The sequence below is a fragment of the Pyrgilauda ruficollis genome, unplaced genomic scaffold (assembly GCF_017590135.1).
Source record: "Pyrgilauda ruficollis isolate IOZ18807 unplaced genomic scaffold, ASM1759013v1 scaffold185, whole genome shotgun sequence".
Lineage (NCBI taxonomy): Eukaryota > Metazoa > Chordata > Aves > Passeriformes > Passeridae > Pyrgilauda > Pyrgilauda ruficollis.
Window position 1 is genome coordinate 476,151 of NW_024517540.1, and position 19,525 is coordinate 495,675.

At 55.0% G+C, this 19,525-nt stretch overlaps 1 protein-coding gene across 13 annotated transcripts in view; it reads left to right on the forward strand.

The window, feature by feature from the left end:
• The window catches only part of MEF2D (myocyte enhancer factor 2D), a 78,728-nt gene that overhangs the window by 21,511 nt on the left and 37,692 nt on the right, over positions 1-19,525 (forward strand). For 8 of the 13 annotated variants that reach the window (XM_041464940.1, XM_041464949.1, XM_041464950.1 and 5 more), the window contains exon 2: positions 3,705-3,773. The exons of 2 other annotated variants lie outside the window; for them this stretch is intronic. The gene's annotated coding sequence lies outside the window, so the exon portion shown is untranslated. Of the gene's footprint in view, positions 1-2,889; positions 3,120-3,704; positions 3,774-6,219; positions 6,614-7,232; positions 7,315-19,525 lie in introns of those variants that run through there. 3 more of the 13 variants (XM_041464943.1, XM_041464944.1, XM_041464946.1) reach the window with 3 other exon arrangements.

The window sequence follows — 19,525 nt, forward strand, 5'->3', positions numbered from 1 at the left end:
CACCTGGCAGAGTAGCAGCGGGCTGGGTTGGGAGCCTGAGGTGAGGAAGTTTGGGTTTGGCATCCAAATGTTTGCAGCCCCGAGCCCGTTGCTAGAGGAAACATGAAAAAAGGGGAAGGAGAGATTGCGGTCAGGGCTCTTCCCCTCCGCAATCTGCGCCTCCCTCTTGGCCCCTCCAGCCCCAAAACTGCTTATTCTGCCCATCCATCTCCCCTGGGCTTTCCAGCTGTGTGCTTGGAAGTCCCCATGGCAGTGGCCATGGGTTATTTATTTGGGGGTGTTTTATGTATATATGATGTAGGCAGGGTTGTATGTATTTGGAATTTCTATACATGGGAATAAATATGTATTTGGGGGTTTATCTGTACATGTGGGAATATATATATATATATATTTGGTGGGTTTCATGTATGGGAATATATATATATTGATGGGTTACATATGTGGGAATATGTGTATTTTGAGAGGGCTATGTGTATGGGAATATATATATATTTTGGGGAGTTATATATGTGGGAATATATATGTGTTTGAGGGTGTAAGCAAAGACTGGCTGTGGCACAGGGGCTGTTGAGCATCAGCTGAGCAGATATCCAGGGAAGTCACCAAAAGCCATTCCTGCACATCCTCCAGGATCCTTAGGGGCAGGTTGGAGCAGCTCCCTGCTGCCTTTGCATGGCAGGTTGTGCCAGCCTAACTGCATCAGTTAAAAATGGGGATCCCAGGAGGTTCCCCTAGTTCTCCTGCCCTCAGGAATTTTGGTTGGTTACTGGTGAAGCCAAAGCTTTGGTTTTCAAACAGGGACAGTGTTAGCACCTGCTCAGCATTTTTGCCCCAAAGCTGGACATAAAGATTGTCTTGTCTACCCCTTTCTCTGCCCTTCTTTTTTCACTCAGAAAGGGGAATTCACTTGCCTTTGCCACCTCCGTCCCTTCCCTATGTGTTTTTTCCCCTCAGCTTATAAAATAACATTTTGAAAACACATTCCTTTTCCCCTTGCCTGGGCAGCATTTCTCTGTTTATAATGAGAAGGTTTTGAAGGCACGTGTGTGGTGGGGTGAGAGCCCTGGGAGTGGCCAGTGGCCTGACCCAGCCCCAGCCCCTCAGCAGGGCCTGTTCTCACTGTGCAGGTGGAATGGTCACCTTTGGAAATCCTCCAGAGGTTCTGGGAGCAGTGCCAGGATACTCGCTCGGCGGGGCAAAGGACGAGCATGGACAGACAAGGGAGCTGGCAGTGCCAGTGAGTGGGGGCTTTGCTCCTTTGTACCAGCTCAAAATGTTGCAAAATGGGCACTTGGGGGTTCACTGGGGTTTGCTGGTGCTGGAAGTCCCACCAGGTCCAAAGGGCAGTGGATTCTGCAGCTTGGGCAGGGTGTGAAGCAGCCCCAGAGCTGCTGGGCTGGAGAGGGTCAGGGTCCCAGGATTGTCACCCCACGTGTGCTGTTCATCCCTGCCTCAGGTGACACTGGGCTGCAACTCTGCAATGTCAGAACTGCCTGCAGGCTGAACACCCCAAAACCAACCCTGCTCCCCCTGGAGTTCCCCACCTTGGCCCTACAAGGGGCAGCTCATCTGCCACATTGGGTCGGCAAGGCACTGCTGTTAGTTGTCACCATCTGGGGACTGTGGCATGCCCAGGGGCTGTGTGGGGTCAGCTATTGTCCAGAAGTCATTGTCCTGATGGCCTGGTGGGCTGTGGGAGCCAGGGATGTGGCTGCTGCCCACCCCCAGCCGTGGGCAGTTCTGTCAGTGCAGGAGTCTGTGAGTGGTGACTGTGTGGCTGTACCGGCTGTCCCATGGCACCATGGGCATCCTGGACATTCCTGGTGTGTCTGGCACCATCTCCCACTGAGAGGAAACAACTCTGTACAGACTGAGGTCTTGCCTGGCCACACGTCCCCCACTGCATCCTAGTGGGCTGTAGAGCTGACCCCAGTCCCCCAAAGCAGAGCCAGCTTGAGCGCAGAGCTCGGCCACATCCTCCACTCAGCCTAGCCTGTGGTCCCTGGTCCCCACGTGGCTCTGCCACCAGCTCTGCATGGCTCTGCAGTGCTGGACCAGTGAGAGCTGCTGGGACGCTGAGAGGAGCTTCAGGAGCCTGTGGTCCCCAGTCCTGATGTGGCTCTGCCACCAGCTCTGCATGGCTCTGCAGTGCTGGACCAGTGAGAGCTGCTGGGACGCTGAGAGGAGCTTCAGGAGCCTGTGGTCCCCGGTCCTGATGTGGCTCTGCCACCAGCCCTAAGTGGCTCTGCAGTGCTGGACCAGTGAGAGCTGCTGGGACGCTGAGAGGAGTTTCAGGAGCCCTCTGAGAGACCCTTTGCATTAAACACCACTTCCCTCGTCCTGGCTGGGAGCGTGGCACTTGCAGGGTGGTGCTTCTTCTGTGGGTGTCCCTGTCCCCAAGAGGTCAGTCATTCTGCAGGACTCTGTTTTATTCAGGGGAATAAAGGAGTGGTCCTGGGGGGGTGCCAGGTTGGTCTGGGCTTAACGGGTGTGAGCGTGGCAGTAGCTGGACCCCCATCCTTGTCCCTGCCCCTCCCTGTTGTAGAAAACAGACTCGTCTGTCTGTCCTGATGAGGGGATCCCTGTGCCTGGTCCGTTTGCAGGACTCCAGCCCCAATGCTGGGAGGTTTGAGGCTGGAGAGCCGCTCACACCTCGGCTGTTCAGGGCTGATCCCTGCGCTCGGCTCCTCCGGAGCGAGAGGAAGGGGCAGCCCCGGCCGGAGCCACGCGCTCCTCGCTCCAGCTTTGTTCAGGGGGAATTTGGTAATGTCAGGAAATGAGCTGGCTGTGGGAGGGGAGGCAGCCGGGGGAGGAAGGCTGGTTTTGTGGTTGGAGCGGAGGATGAGGATGCCGGAAAGCTGAGCACAATTCCTCGCTCTGTTGCAGGTGCTGGGGGTGAGGCTGCAGCTTGGGAGCTCGCGGTGCGTTTGAAGAGAGGGTGCTGGCCTCTGTGCCTCAGTTTCCCTTTTGTTCAGCACCGTTCCCCTCATGGGAGTGTGCTGTGGTGATGGGCTCTGCACAAGTGCCAGATGTTTGTGACCAGCAGTAGATGACCAGCACAAGGCCAGCTGAAGCCGCTGGGCTTTGCCCCATGGGTCTCCTCCCATCTCCCAGTGGTGAGTGGGATGAGTTTAGGAGCTGCGTTTCCTTCTGGGCCGTGGCAGATTCTCCTTGGGCCAAGCACATGTGCTGCATGCATTCCCTGGGACAGTGTCTGAGCAAGCTGGTCAGTGCTTTTTTTCAGTGGGATATGCATGAGAATCTTCCCAGAAAACACAAAGATCACCTAAACTTTGAGTAATTCTCTGCTGGCCACGCTGTCAGCTTGGGCCACAATGTTAACTTTTGGTTTATGATTTGTTTCATTCCTTAACTCTTTTTAATTTCTTTCCCCCTGTTCTCACCGAGGTGCTTTCCACATTGCATAGCCCCAGGGTTCCTGGTTCTCTGGATCCCTGCAGGTGCCTGGCCGGGTCCCACCCAGCCTGCATGGCCCTTGCAGTGATGCTAAGGATAAGGGCAGTGCAGGAGGGGACCCTGCAGCCCCTGGCCCATCAGCCAGGTCTGCAGGGGATACTGGGCTCCCCTCGCTGTTCCCTCCATCTGGCTGTGCTTGGATGGGACATGTGGGGAGTCCTGTCCTTGCCTCTGTCCCCGCCTCTGTCCTCTCAGGCTGATGGCTGCTTGCTTTGTCTTTGCAGTTGGATTGAGGAGCGGTGGCTGCAGCTCATCCCTGCCAGGAGCAGAAGATGCAGGAGGCTGCGTAGCAGGTATGGGGAAATCCCAAACTCTGGGTTCCTGCCTTCCCTTTGGGTTTGCTTGGCCGTTTGTGTCTCCCCTGCTGCAGGCTGGGAGCTGCAGAGGGTCCCACAGAGGGTGCAGCTCAAGGGTCTCAGGCTCCCACAGTGGTGCTGACCAGACCCTGCAGCCCAGTGAGGTCTGCTGCAGGAAGGGCACAGGGAGCGCCCTGCTGCACTGTGCACCCCTCACCTGCTCTGCAAAGGGGGTCCTGCTGTGTGGGGTGGGCAGCAGAACCCCCAGAGCAGGGCAGGGAGGTGGTGCCCAGCAGTGGGTGCTGCTTCTGTTCTCCAGTGCCCGTCTTCCCCTTCACGTCCCCAGCTGGCACAGCTCTGATAGCTCCCAGCCGTAGCCACAGCACTGATTTGGGGCTCTTTGGGTGTTTTGCAACACAGCCCCATGTATCAGTGCAAAGGAGGGTTTTCCTGCCCTGTTTTCTTCCGTGTGGGCAAGACTTGTGGCCAAACCTGCTGTTATTTTGTCCCTTGAATTCCTCTAAAATAAGGTGCTGCTGGGAGAGGGCCTCATGTCCAGGTTTTCTTCCTTTTCAACCTTCTTGGCCTGTTTATTGCTCTTACAGTAAATGTTTGTGTCTCCTGTGTCTGCAGTGAGGTTGTGGTACAGACACCACTGCGGGCTGGTTTATGAGGGCTCTATGGTTTCATGAAATGCATCTTCTGTACCTGAGAGTGAAATCAATAAAAGGAAAGATTTTTAAAAATAATATGCCCCCAGCTCCTGAACGGAGGGGGCTCTGTCACGACTGCTTAGTGAGCAGTTTTGTGGGGTTGTGATGACTTTTAGTGCTGGAGAGGGGGCAGGTAATTTATTTGGAGACCTGGTGATAGGAGATGGGGGCAGCATCACTGCGTCCTCTGCAAGGTCAGCACCAAGGGCTTAATCTGCTCATAGAAACCAAGAGCAGCTCCCCAGGCTGGGTCAGGGGAGTGCAGCAGCAGGGCCCTGCTGTGTGTCAGTGGTGCTTGGTGTGTGCCAGCGATGGGCCATGGTGTGCCCAGGGCACAGGAGGGTTTGAGGGCTTGGCTGGGTCTGTCCTGCTGTGGCTGAGCTGAGTGCTCTGGGACCAGCTCCGACCCACTCTTCTGGGCACAAACAAGTACTGCCTCAGGGGCACATGTTTCGGTGTGGTGAGTGATTACTTGGAGTGTTGGGGCAGTGGGTCTGTCTGCTGTGGGGTGTGCACGGAGGGCAGGACCCTCCCTGGCTCCCAAACACCGCGGTGCCCATGGACAGTGCCCGTTCCGTGCCCCGGCCCGGATGCAGGTGGGCGGTGGCAGGATCTCTCGGTCATGCCTTCTCCCCCTCATCTGCCCAACTCTGCCAGCTCTGACCAGTGACAACAGCTCCTTGTTTTCCAGTTTCACACAAATTCTTGGGTTTTGGGTTGGCAGTGTCCTCCCTCAAAGCTCTCATGCTGCCACTGGTGCCAGCACAGAGTTTTGAGCGAGAGGAGCAGTTTAGTGATGGCTGCAACAGCAGAACTGCTCGCTCCAAGGAGCAGCTCAGCAAGTGGTGCGCTCGGGGAGGAGGATTTGGAAAAGCATCTCTGGGGACTGCTCGAAGACTTGTCCCCTTCGCTGTGCGAGTGACAGGAGCTGAGCAATTAGAGGAGCAGTATCGACCCAGCCTCGGAAGCGTGTGACGGCCGGCACCGGGCGGTTGGATCCCAGCGAAGCCACGTCCTCGCGTCCTGGACGTGCAGCATCGCTGCCTGCGATCAATAGGCATTTTGTCTGAGGCCAGCCCGTTTGAGGTGAACCAGGCAAAGCTTCTTCTGTGACAGAAGACTCTTCTAGGGCCTGTGACCTTAATTGAATCGACTCTTTCGTGTCCTGAAGATGGTCACGTCGTCGTGCTGCAGCCATGCTCGGTAAATCAGGTGTCCAGCCCTGCATGCAGGGATGTGCCATCCTGCTTCGCTCCCGGTGAGATTTTGCATCCTGGGGCTGATTTCCAGCTGCTTGGGAAAAGCCCTTGGGTCACCAGGTCTGTTCCTCTGCTGTCTGAGGCCTTGCCTGTGTTCTCTTGAAGGTTCATTGGCAACTGGAGTTCACAACTTCCAGGCTCCCACTGTGCTCGAGGTGTGAGTGTGCCACCTCACCTGGCACCTGGCTCTTTGCAAGATCCTCCTGATCTCCAGGGAGAGCTTGTAAAATCCAGCCAGTGGGCACACTGAAACCAAATCCCCACTCTTGACCCTTTTGGATGTGGAATACTGAATTTGGTAAAGCAGTGGGTTCCTGCTGTGTTTGCCGCAGCTGAAATGTGGCCGAGCTGTTGGAGGTCACCTTTCCAGTCCCCGTGGAGCCGGGTGGCCTTCTCTGGTCATGGCACTGCCCTGCACTTCGGGTTCTGAGCTCATCCGCTATTTTGCCACCGGCGGGGGGGAAAAAAAAACGTGTCTTCAAAGCCCTTTTCCCTTGGGGAAAAGCCAGCTTGGTCAGAAACGTCCGCGCAGAAATGTCATCTGACCCAGCAGCTGGCTCACGCCTCCCGGGGGTCCTGCGGCGCCCGCTCGCCACGGGCCGGCCCCGGCTTTGGGCTGCCGGAGGAAGCCAGCCCGGCCGCTGCTTTTGGCAGGCTCCGGCCGCTCCCTTCCCCCCGCAGGCTTCAGCAGCCCCTCCTGCCTCCGCATCTGCCTCTGCCCTTCAGCTGCCGCCCAGCACCGCGGTCGGGGTGTCGGGGGCCCGGGGGCCGGGGCAGCGCTCGGGGATGGCGGCTCCGTCCGGCGCTTCCTCCCGGCCGCCAGCGCGCAGCAGCCGTGGAGAAGGACGCAGCCACCCTGTCTCCTGTAAGTACCTCTCACTCTTTCCACTGGAGAGTTAAAATTAGCAACTTCTTTTTTTAAGGCAGGCGTCGCTTTAAACCTCGCCAGCCCAACTGGGTTTCCTTTTATTACCCCCCTCCCCCGGCTCTTTTTCTCTTGATATTTTTTTTTTTTTTTTTTTTTTTTTCCCCAGGGCTGGTTGGGCAGGGAGGGAGAGAGGGGTCTGAGTGATGAGGAGCTCCCATGCTAGAGAGAAGGGGAAACTGAGGCACAGAGTGGGGCATGGCTCCCTGATGGGGAATGGACGAGCTGGGATTTCCTCTTTTGGGAATCAAAACAAACACAGACCAGGAAGGAAGAGGCAGCAGAAACGGGCTCGGACGCAGGATCAGTGCCTGTCCCGGGGGATAAACCCCTTTGGGAAGGCTGTGCCCACGGTGCCCCGTGGCAGGGCCGGTTCGGGGGCTGCGCTGCGGGCGGAGGGTGCCGGTGGCGGCCGGAGCTCCGGGACGGGATGGGGCCAGCAGCTGGAAGTGGACGTCCCAGCCCGGATCTGCGAAAGCAAACAGGAAGGCGAATGGGGAGCAGCCGCTGTGTTTACTCAGAGGTTATTTATCGTGGTTCCTCAGAGGTTGGTGCTGGGGACTTTTTACACCTTCCTGCTTGGTGCTGGATCCTTTTGGCCAGGGCTGGATGCCTGGCAGGAGCTTGCGGCCGCATCGGAGGTGAGGCAGGTAGCAGCGCTGCTGTCAGGCCAGGTGTCACACTGGGGCTCTCTGTCCAGTTCCTTCTCCTCCCTTCACTGTTTCCTGAATGGTTCTTTTGCTCTAGAGCCCAGCCTGGCCGGGGTGGATGTGATGGGGATGGATGTGGTGAGGCTGGGACCAGGGCTGAGCTTGGCTGATCCTAGAAAAATCTTTTTCCATTTGATTTTTTTCAGGGTTTTTATGCTGTTGCTACTTTGGGGTAACAGTTAATAATGCTGATAATGTTCATGTCTGTGAAAATGAAGGTGCAGAGCCTGTAGGAATGGGGTCTTTCAGAAGTGTTTTTAGTGTTTCTCTCCCAAGAGGGAGGGAGGGAGGGAGAAGTGTTTCCCTTCCCAGGCGTGTGCTGCTCTAGCTCTGATGCTCGTGGATCAGGCTGGAGAATAAACTTTGGGTGTGCTTTAGGTTAAACCCTGCTCTTTACCCATCACTAGGGTGGGTGAGGTGGGTTGTCCCCTCTGCTTGGCTTGGAGGGACGTGTCACAGGGTGTCTCCTTTGTTGTGGGAGCCACTACAGGGTCCCAAGGTTTCTGCTTTTGGAACTGAGTGGCTGCCCTGAGTACTGCCCTAAGCAGCAACAGCTGCAGAGCCTTTTCCTCCTCCTCCTCCTCTTTTGGGCAAACAACCCATTTGGGCAACTCTTTATTGATACATTTTTACATTGTGATTGAAATATTTTAATTTCTTTCTACAAACTCATGCCTTACTTTTTCTCATCCCGCCTTAGCATGGGGAGTATTGACAAAAAACTGTGATATTTGATTTTCTTTCCCAATATTTTCCCTTTTCCAAGAGGAATTGTGACTCGTGTTTGTTTATCCATGACATTCCTGCACTCACATTGGCTCTTACCTGCCCTCAGGGTCCATCTCCTGTGTGCTGCAGGAGCTTCCCAGTGGCTTTTCTGCCATCCCTCTGGTGAGGTGGCTGGGAGCCATGACAAGACCTTGGCCTGAGCTGTGGCCATGTGGCAGTGATTCTCCAGCACGGGATTTTGGAGTGTGCCAGACCCAGGATGTAACAGTGCTTCTGGAAAGTGCCAAATGTTGGCATTTCCCATTGCTCTCCTGAGCATCATCCATGCTTTGCTGGGATGGGCAACATCCACATGCCCAGGGCTGGCCAAAATCATCATCCCTCTGGCACGTGGCTTTTGAAGAGAAGGGCTCAGCTGGTTGGGGACCTCCCCCCACAACCTAAATCCCCCTTGCTGAAACACAGAGTTCGGTCTTAAAAAAATCCCCTTTTGAGACAGGATGCTGTTCCTGGAGGATGTGTGCCAGAGTGAGCTCTGGATGAATCTGTCTCAGTGGGAACCATCATCCAGGTCTCTGGGGGGCTGCTGTGGGGTCAGCAGACCTCATGGCCTCGCCGCGGTGCCGGGGAGCAGGAGGACAGGATTTGTGTGCCTGGGACAAGAATGTGTGTCCTGTGAGTGAGCAGCAACAGCTGAGAACCAGCTGTCCTGGTGGATTTGAGCTGCCTGATGAGCTGGGGCCGGATTCTCACCCCTCTGGCTCGTTGGCATGTGGCTCAGGATGCATGTGGGTACAAGCTGTGGCTGAGCTGGGGAGCGGGGTCAGCTCCCAGCTGATGGCAAAGCCTTTGTGGCACAGGGGGCATCCCATGGCCCCAGCAGCCCCAAGTCATGCTGGGGATGGGGGACCTTGAGTTTGTGTCTCTGCCCAGCCTGGCTTTGGCTGCAGCAGCTGGGATGCTCCAGTGGTGCCCTGCTTGGGCTCTGGATGTGGAGTCTGGTGGTGGCTGGTGTTATTTATGCGCTGGGTTGCAGACGCCGTGTTTTCAAGGCAGTGCAGGGGAAGAGGAAGTTAAACCCGTCTTTGCCATGTGGCATCTTGTCCCAGTTCCTCCTGTTTGCTCAGAGTGAGTTGGGTTGGGGTTCAGTGGCAGCCAGACCATGGTCTGTGCCTCCTGGTGGGCTTTGGTCTCTCCTCCTCAGCTGTAGATCTTGGGGACAAGGGACAGGTTCCCATGCCCAGGGCCTTGATCTCTGTTTTTGCTGCTTTTACACTCCCAATGCTAGGTTTGGGTCTTTGTTTCCTTTATTAAATGAAATAACAGTGTCTGGTGGTGAGCTTCCAGCTGTAGTACGGCAGTGTGCTCCGAGCACGAGCCTGTGGCTGTGGACCAAAGTGGGTTTTGGGGAATGTGTAAAGATGGGTGGGCATGTCCCATGTCTCTGAGAAAGGCAGATGGCCAGGATGACAACCTTTGTGGCTTTGTTTCCAGGCTGGAAGTGCCACGGGCAGGTTGGAGCTGTGATGCTGGAGTGTGAGCACTGGGATGGAGGCAGGAGCATGGTCCTGCCTGGTTCCGTTGGTGTTGGCCAGATTTTTTCCATCCATGTCTCCTTCTAGTGAGCTCTGCTATGGCATCACCCTCATAGTAATTAGCATTGCCGTACCAGTGACAAATCAAGGTCTTTTGCTTCTTATCCTTCTACTGCTCAAGTGCAGCTGGTGACCACCATCCCATCACCTTCCCAGCAATGGGGGCTCCTGACCTCACCAGCTCCTCTGCTCCCCAGATGAGTCCTGGACCCTGCAGCCCCTGGGGAACCTGGTGCCCCCTCCTCAGGAACTCAAGACGTGTAAACCCTGATGGAGAATGCATGGGACAATGCAGGAGCAACATCTGCCTCTACATTGCCTGCTTGGGGCCTGACAGAAGTGATGGTTGCCTTGGGCATGGATGCAGTCAGCAGTCAGTTTATGCAAATCAAATCAAATCAGCAGCCCCGTGACTTTGGGCACCACAGCTGCTACTCACCAGTGCTTGGGGGTGCAAAACCAACAAAGAAATGATTGTGGGAGGTGGCTTTGAAAGGTCTTGGTGGCCCTTGGGAAAGGGCTGAGCCTTTGGGAGTGGTGCTGCTGAGGTCGTGCTCTGTGAGGGAGGATTGTGCTCATGGGCTGGGTTCTGGGGTGGCACAGGGGACCTCTGGCCTCTAGGCAGCCCTGGCTCCCAGGCTGAGCCCACTCTGGGCTTTGGATGCTGGAGGGTCTGCACAGCTGCTCTGGGGTGCTCTGGGTGGTGATGGGGCACAGAGTCACTGAACGTGTCTGGGCTGGGGATGGAGGTGAGCTGGAGGTGAGGCTGGGAGAGCTGGGGCTGTTGGGAAGGCTCCAGGGGGACCTTAGAGCCCCTTCTAGCACCTAAAGGGGCTTCAAGAGAGCTGGAGAGGGGCTTTGGTCCTGGATGGGGAGGGACAAGGGCCTGGAATGACAGAACAAGGGGGAATGGCTTCCCACTGCCAGCAGGCAGGGTTAGATGGGATATTGAGAGGAAATTCTTTCCTGTGAGGGTGGTGAGGCCCTGGCACAGGGTGCCCAGAGAAGCTGTGGCTGCCCCATCCCTGGAAGTGTCCAAGGCCAGGTTGGATGGTGCTTGGAGCAACCTGGGCTAGAGGTTGGAATGAGTTTTAAGTTTCCTTCCAACCCAAACCATTGTAGGATTTCATGATTTGTGCCACAGTGCCCTTGGGCAAGGAGCAGTAGGATGTGCCAGGCTGGCTGCCGAGGACGTTTCCCCAGTCCCCATCCCACTGACACAGGAGGGAAAAGTAGAGTTTCACTGGGACAGTTTCACTCTCAGCCGTGTCCTGTGGGGCTGTTGTGGGTTTCCATTGCTCTCATGGATGGCCTGGAGCAGCAGTTGGGTCTCATGGAATTTCCCCTGGGTAAAACCTCCCAGGAGGAGAGTTGTCCCCTGTGCTACTGGAGGAAATCCATCCCCTTCATGGAGAGCCCCTAAATTCCCAGCAGGGAGGGCTTTGCCCTGATGCTGCTGAGCTGCCCCTGGGAGCTCCATTGGGTCCCAGTGCTGAGATCCTGCCCCGTGCTGGAGCTGAAGGCAGTGATTGTCCCCCTTGGGCGTGTTGTGTGACAAATCATCACTGTCCTTGGTGACCACGGTGGTGATGGTGACCCATGGTGAGGGTACTGGCAGCAGGACTGCTCTGGAGGATGGGTGCACCCTCAGGAAGGGGGTGCCAAGGAGGGTGGAGGCAATGTTGGGGTGCTGCTGTACAGTTCATTGAGGGAGAAAAGCCTCAGAGTGAAACATTGCAGCTTCTCCTGGACTCAGATCCCCCCACCCAGAGCAGGAGGCAGCTCCGAGGGGAGCAGAACTGGGTGGCCCCAAAAACTGCAGCTATGTCCACCCCCTCCATGCCTCCCCTTCCCTCCCTGTGGCCTCAGCACCAGTGAAAGTCCCCAGTGTGGGGCTGGTTTGGGGTGGAGAGCTGCTCCTGCTCCCCAGCACTGCGGGGTGGGCTGTGACAAGCTCCCGGTTTGCCGAGTGCAGGATCCGACCCCGAATTCAGCTCCCTCTCCTTCTCGCTCTTTTTTTTTAATGAGTCAACCTCTCATCTGTCATATTAAACCTCCTCATTACCAGGTATCTAAATTTTGCTCTGACAATAGTGACAGGGGAAGCTGAGATCTCATTGCCACGGCGCGGGGCTCCGGGGAGCTGGCAGGTGGTTATTTCATGCCCTGCAGGGAGCCGTGGGGGTGGGCAATGGAGCTGGATAATGGGCTCTTGCTTCCCATCAGTTAGAAAACCCTACTTAGTGCAGAGGGAAAAATTACCCCCAGTCTCTGCCTCTGGAGCTGGTTATAGATAGAGAACATGGGGGAAGGGGAGCAGCTTTGGGGGTCTGGCTGCTGCTCCCTGGGTGTGAAGGGTGATTGGTATGAGAGTGGTTGGGGATGGAGGGTAAGTGGGGATGGAGGGTGGGTGGGGATGAAAGGTGGAAGGAGGTGAGGGTGGCTGGGAGTGAGGGTAGATGGGGCTGGAGGATGGACAAGGATGCAGATTATGAGAGTGGTTGGGGATGGAGGGTGGGTGGGGATGAAAGGTGGAAGGACATGGGAGAGACTGGGAATGAGGATAGATGGGGATGGAGGATGGATGAGGATGGAGGTGATGAGAATGGTTGGGGATGGAGGGTGGGTGGGGATGAAAGGTGGAAGGAGATGAAAGGTGGAAGGAGGTGAGGTGGCTGGGAGTGAGGATGGATGGGGCTGGAGGATGGATGGGGATGCACATGGCACAGGGCTGCCCTGTGCATGCAGTTGGTACCACTGGGGAAGGGGATGCTGTGTGCATACTGGGGAGCCCCTGGGGCATGCAGGGTTCCCAGCCTGGATGTGCACACCCCTGAGGAAGCTGCTGAGCCACCTGGGAGACCACAGCCAGTTCAGGGTGGTGGGTGACCTCTGCTGTGAGGATGCCACCATCAAGGTCACTGCTCAAGGTCATGAGGCTTAATCTGGCAGCTGCATCAGCCTTTGGTTGCTGTTCTCAGGGTGCTCTGAAGGTCACTTTAGCAGGGGACTATCCAAGCCCTCATGTTAAACTCCAAACCCTGCAGTGATTTGTCCCTGCCAGTCCCTCTCTGTAGCATCTCCAGGAGAGAGGACCAGCTGCCTCTCTGGGAAGCCACGTGGTGTGAGGGGCTGCAAGTCCCTGCTTGTCCTGGTCCCACAGGCTTTTCCTTCCTGAAACTGGATCCTTAGCTTGGGTGAGGGTTCCCTGGCTGGCTTTTGGACAGCACCAAGCAGGGCTGTGGGTTTGCCAGTGACTGCCTGGAGCTCCTGCCCAGCCTCCTTCCCCTGTGTCCCCTCCATCCTCGGCTGTCTTTGGCCATGCTGGCAGTGCAGAGAAGGTCACTGGCTGTACCTGCTGTCACCCTGCCTCTGCAGAACACATCCCAGGTCTGGGATGTGCTGGATGTTCTGTGGATGTGCTGGCATCCCTGGCTGCATGTGGTGTGGGATGAAACTGTGATTTGGGGTGTAGGGCACCAGGGTTCCTGTTTTGGGTGCTGCCTCCAGTTCTTGTGCTGATGTTGGGACTGTCATCCTTGTGATGATGTTGTCTGACTCCACAGTGGCACACACAATGTGGGGGAAGAGAAGATCAACCCCAGTTTAATAATTTCCCCTAAATCCTTTCTTTCAGCCACCCTTGCTCAGCAAACACCAGCTCTCCAGCGCTGTGTCAGGGCTGTGCTTTGCCTCAGCCTCTGCCTGGCTTGGCACGATGTGAGGTTTTGTTACAGCTCAGCAGAGCTGGTTGCACGGTTGGCATCTGCTTTTCTTCAGAGAGTGCCTGAATCTGGGTCAGGAATATCTGTGTGTCTTTCAAATTCCTTGGGGGCCTGGCTGAATCCAGCCTCACTCCTGCTGCCCTGAGCTACCTGCAGCTGGTGGGACGGATTCCCTCCTGCAGGCAGGAGGAACTGGGGGCTGGTTTGGCTGCTCATCCCAGGGAAATCAGGACCCTGCCGTGGGTGCCGGGTGTGCAGGAGGGATGGCAGCTCAGCACTGGGCTGGCACCTGCCTGGCCAGTGGGATTTGGTCCCGGGCAGGGTCAAGCAGCTGCGTTCCTGAGCAGCTCAGGAGGTTTGCTCTGGAGCCGTGTTTCGGCCGCCTTCCTCTCCCCTCCCCCTGCCTGCATCTGGAGGTTCGACACAGGAACCCAGATAGCATCATCCTGAAACCAGAATAGAAGCTTTGGAGGAGACTCGAGCATGTTTGTGCGGTTTTTATCTCGGTTTGGAGATAAAGAGGTGCTAAACAATGCTAAGCTGGCGAGTTGGAGTCCCTCACTGTGCGTGCAGTGGGGCTGGGGACTCGCTGGCACTGCCCTTGCTGCCTGCTGTCCTGCCAGGGACATCCCCTGGCTGCTGCATCCCTCCTGGGTGCCCCATTCCCCTGGCAGCACTGCCCCCATCCCACGGCAAAGCAGGGCTGGTAGCCAGCCCCATGCCAGTGGCTTTGCCAGAGAGGAAGAGCAACGTTAACATGAGTACTGGCTGTGTGTTTTAGGGAAGGGGGCTTTGCAAAAGAGAAGGAAGTCAGTCCTGCTGATCCAGAAACCACACAGAAGGAAACTAAAAGTCCTTGGTGTCAGCATGGAGGATATGTTAAAAAAACAACAATTAGCTCACAAGAGGCAGCAAGAAAGGAAACAGGAAGGCAAGAACTGCAGTTAAACAGGCAGGTTCAAGAGGTGACTTGAGCTAAATCCATGTCCTTAAGGGATGGGATCCAGCCCTGGTCATGGGTGGGGAAGTGACTTGCTCTTTGTCGGTGCAGGACTTGGTGTCCTCAAGGTGAGGCTCAGAGCCCTCGGCTGCAGTTGCTCTTTATTTGCAGTTGCTTTTGTGGCTGTTTGCAGCAGGTGGAGGGTCTTGGCTGGGCTGGGGGCTGCTGGGGCAGTGGGGCCACCTCACCTCTCCATGCAGCTGCTTCTTGTGGTAAAAGCTGCAGCTTTGGGCAGGAGCAATGCAGCAGAGCAAGGGGCTGCTCTTGCCACCTCCAAAGCATCAGTGTCACCTTGAGAGCATCAGTGCTTCCTCCCTCCCTTGGCCCATTCCCCACCCAGCAGGGGCAGTGAAGGCTCAGTGTGGTGGGTGTCATCCACTTCCCACTGCAGGCTGAGCTCAGGGGCTGCTTTGCAGCACAGCAGCATTTCCTCACCTGGGCTCTCCTGCCGTGAACGGACAGACAGGATGGGTTGGTGGTGGACAAGGAGATGGACATGACCCAGCTGTCAATGCTGGCAGCCCAGAGAGCCACTGCTGTGCCCAGCTGATCCCACAGCACGGGCAGCATGTGAGGGGCCAGGATTGTGCCCCTCTGCCCCACTGTGGTGAGACACCCCTGCACTGCTGCCTCCACTCTGGGGTTCCCAGAGGAGGAAGAATACAAACCTCCTGGAGTGAGTCCAGAGGACACCACGGAGATGCTCTGAGTCTGGGGACACCTTGGAGCTCCTTCCAGAGCATAAAGGGGCTCCAGGAGAGCTGGAGAGGGACTTTGGGCGAGGACCTGGAGTGATGGAGCAAGGCTTCCCACTGCCAGAGGGAAGGGTTACATGGGGTCCTGGGAAGAAATTTTTCCCTGTGAGAGGTGGGATGAGATGAGCTTTAATAATCTGTCCAATCCAGACCTTTCTACAGTTCTGTAACACCTTGTACCCCACATGCCCACTGGTTGTGTGCTGAAGCTCCCTTGCAATGACCTTTTTCCCACAGAGAAGCTGCAAGCCTGGGACATGTTATTGCTGTCATTTCTGTATGTGGATAAACCTGACCCCCCCCAAAATGTGTTGGGGCTTGGGTCCATGAATTCAGTTCCTGTTCCTTGGGGGGGAATTGTGGCAGGGAGGACCCTCCCTTTACTCTCAGCCAGGCTCTTGAGTTGATGGTGCCTGTTTAGGAAAAACACATTTGGGGATGTGCACATTCTGCAGATCCTGGGTAAAAGCTGGGTTGGTCCCACACTGAGAGCATGGGGTGCCTGGGGGGAGCAGCTGCTGGCTTGGGCTGTGATCTGCCATGCCTGTCACCTGCATTTCTCCCTTCAAACTGAGACTTTCTGTGCCTCCATAAGATGAGCTGTATCTTCACAGGGCAGCATTTCTCTTCTTTTCCCAACCTCCAAATGTCCTTTGAAGCTCCTTTTGCAGGTTTCCTGGCAGCCAAGGATGTCCTGATTGCACTGGACCTGTTTTGGGGATGGAGATCAGGAAAATGTCCCTTGAACTGGTGCCAACCCATCCCAGTTTTGCCCTCACTCATGTCACTGGCTCTGCTGTGTGCTGCTGCACAGGCACGAGCGGATTGGGGAGCACGGTGCCACATGCTGGGAAAAGCAAAGAGCTCCAGAGGAAAATACATTTTTGGAAAGGATGCATTTATTTGCCTTTATTTATCTTCCTAAAGCTTTCAGATTAATCTTTTTGATCTTCCCTCTGCAGCTGCGTGGCCAAGGTTTGGTTTCTTTCAGCTGACATTGTGCTGAGAGCACACAGCATTGCAAGGGGGGTGTTAAGGAAGGGCAGCAGAATTCCTTTGCTCTGGAGAGGGGCGGTGTGTCGAGCTAACTTTAGTAAGGAGCTACTAAAAAGGGATGCAATAAAAGTATATTAAAAATAGCAAATGGCTGTAGAAAGTGGATGTGAGACTCTCAGTGTCCCTTCTTGTGCCGAGAGAAACGTGGGGCTGGAAAAGTGACAAGTTATGGAGCAGTGCAGAGCACCCCGCTGCTTGTGCAAAGCAAAGGTGAAACCACTTAGAAGTAGGTGAAATAGATCAGAAGTTTGCACAGTAGATAAAAAAAATCCAGAAATAAAGACTTGAAAGAGATATCAGCTCCTCTGTGTCCTCAGCTCTCGGAGCTGGGGATTCAGCCCCCCAGATTCCTTGTTTTGTAAAAACATCTCCCAGCTGAGATTCCTCTGCGCTTTTTCTTTCTTCCCCCATTTGCAAAATGCTAACTCTGCTCTCTCGCCTGTCTCTCCAATTTGGAGCAATTTACTGGGAGCCGGGGATGAATTACTCAGCACAGAGTTAACCAGCACCTGCTCGGAGTTAATTGGCATGTGTGCTAATTGCCGTGATAGTCACACTTGTGCGAGCGGAGCGCAGGGAGGGGGAGCGGGCGCTGGCGGCTGCCTCCAGCCCAGAGCTTCTCCTGCTGAATTCCCTGATCCTGCTGGGATTCCTGCCAGGGGAAGAGGGTCAGGGTGGCTTTTTTCCAGCAGATTTGCAGGTCCCTTTCCGTGCCCTTGGACCCTCCTTGTCAGGGTGTGGTAGCTGGGATGCTTGGTGGTTTCCTTGGAAAACGAGGCTCAGGGGAAAGGAAGAAGCTGCTGTCTGAGAAGGAGGAGATGATGATTTAATGAGTGGGGTTATTGTATATAGAATCACTTGAGACCCCAAAAGTGAGAAGTTGTTTAGGAGCTCAGCTCCTTGCAGCAGTCCTGTGCTCTGGGTGCTTGGCTGTGCACGGTTCAGGTGCTTAAATTCCACCTGATCACGGAGGAAGGTCGTGGGTGATCTTGGTGCCTCAGGCTGGGCAATGAGGGAGCCAAAGCAATTTGGTGGTGAAGGAGAGGGAGCTCCAGGGGCAGAGGGGATCCTCCTGGCTTGGGGCTGAGCCACAGCAGGAGGGACAGGAGAAATGAGGGTGGCTCTCCAGGTTTCTTGCTCTTCCAGCTGCTGTTCAGAAACTCAAACCAGTGGTTGGACTTTCTGAAAGAGCCACCTGGGCAGGAAACGTGAAAATACCTGGGTTTAAAAATACAGTGGGGAAAAAACCCAACCTAAAAACAAATAAACTCACCCCCAAACCCCAATTCCATGAAGAGAAAAGGGAGAGGTTTGAAATCCTCTCTGTCAGGTGCATTTGGAGGACAGCAAACTTGCTGTGGTCTTCTCCATCCCTCCTCTTCACCCCATCCAAGGGCTGCCCTCCCCATGGGGTGTTTTCCTTCTCATGCAGGGCAGAGGGGTCAAGAGCATCACATGGCAGCTCCTTTTCTCCCCATGATGAAAGCAAAAACCTGTTAAGTCATCTTTTTTCCTGTGGAAAACTTTATCCAGCAGCATGAGCAAACCTTGAGGCTGGGTACCATGGTCCCCCATCCAGCCAAGGTGCTGAGGATGCAGAGTCAGGATTCAGAGCAGCAGGAGGAACCTGGTTTGGTGGTTGAAAAAGGGGATTTGGTTTGAAACACTTGGGGTGTGTTTGTGGCCTGGGGAGAGGAATGTGGTTTGAATCCCACTGCTCCCATGCAAGAAACACCAGCTGGTGTGGAGCTGAGGGCAGGCATGAGCAGCCCTGGGGTTTTTTCCTCATCCCTACAAACATCCCATCTCTTCGAGCACTGTGCAGCTTTTGGCTGCCATAGCATCCTGTGAACAAGTCCCACAACAAAATTGTGTTAAAATATGTTTCCTTTCACTCAGTTTAAATTTACTGCCCGTTGTTCTCCAGTGTTTATTGTTGCTTCTGGAGAGTTCCTCTCTGGTTTGGACAGTAAATCCGCTGTCTTTCAGAGGGTTTCTCTGTCCAAGAGCTGCAGCACACGGAAAGAATTAGCATCTTGCCCTGTGTCTGGTTGAGGAGCTGTTGCTACTTTGTGCTGCTGCTGGTGGTTTTGAAGATGCTGAAGGTGAATATTTTTCAGTCAGTTTAGAGAAGTGGCAACTCTGTGGGGAAAAGCAGCAAAGCAAACCCGACAAAAAGTTCCTGCTCTTCCAAAGTTTCTTTGTGTGTGCAAAATCCTCGCCTTGGTTCCGAGCCTTTGGGCTCTGGGTTCTCTCCTGGGTGGGCTCACAGTGAGGGAAATACCAAGAGGACACTCCAGGTGGATGAAATAAAAATCCTCGTTTTCCTTTTGGCTCTTCCTGTATCACAGTGAGGGAAATATCAAGAGGACACTCCAGGTGGATGAAATAAAAATCCTCGTTTTCCTTTTGGCTCTTCCTGTATCACTGCCCTTCGAGGGATACTCACATGGTGTGAGCTGGGGCAGTGATGCTCTGAAACTGGTGATGCTCTAGAACTGCTGATGCTCTGGAACCTCTATTTTTGGGGCTTCCCATGGTGGGATGGGGAGCAGCAGCCAAAGGATATGCCTCTGGCACCGGCTCAGTGTTCCCCATGGTGACAGTGCTCCTCACAGCTGGATGGTTGCTCCTGTTTGCTGCTGGGATGGAAACATGCACCTGTTTTGGTAAATAATGTCTCAAGTGTTAAATGCCATCCTGTGTGAACTGTCCTTGCAAAGAGTCTTACTGATGGGATTTATGGATGAAAAACCGAGGTTTTGCTGCCCTTTGTCTCTCTGGTAATCTTCCTGGCCTCCCCATTCCTCATCCTCCCTGGAGAGCAAATTGTGGATGTCAGGATGGGGAAAAGACTCCCTGTTCTCCTCGGGGCTCCTCCGACTTGCACTGAACCACAGAACATGATGCACGATGAATAACTTTACCCCAAAAAAAGGCAGAGAAGAAGATTAAGTGACTCACATGACTCAGTGAACCCCAGAAACAAGTGTGGGAGTGAGACCATTCGGGCTTGTTTGTTGGAGCATGGTCTGATGAGGAGGTGAAGGATGGGGCCATGGTCTTCAGCAGGGTCTGGGTGTGCTCTGGGGTGGGAGAGGAGCTGGAGGACCTTGGTCAGGTTGGCTGTGGCTGCTTTGAATTTGGGATATAGGTTTGGGAGAAAAAGCTTTTGGGTTTTTTAATGCTTTTTGTGACAAGATCGAGGGCTGGGGACTGCCAAGTTGAGGCAGATAGGAAGCTATTTTGGGACTGGCTTTTCCCTTTGCCTAGGTCTTGGCA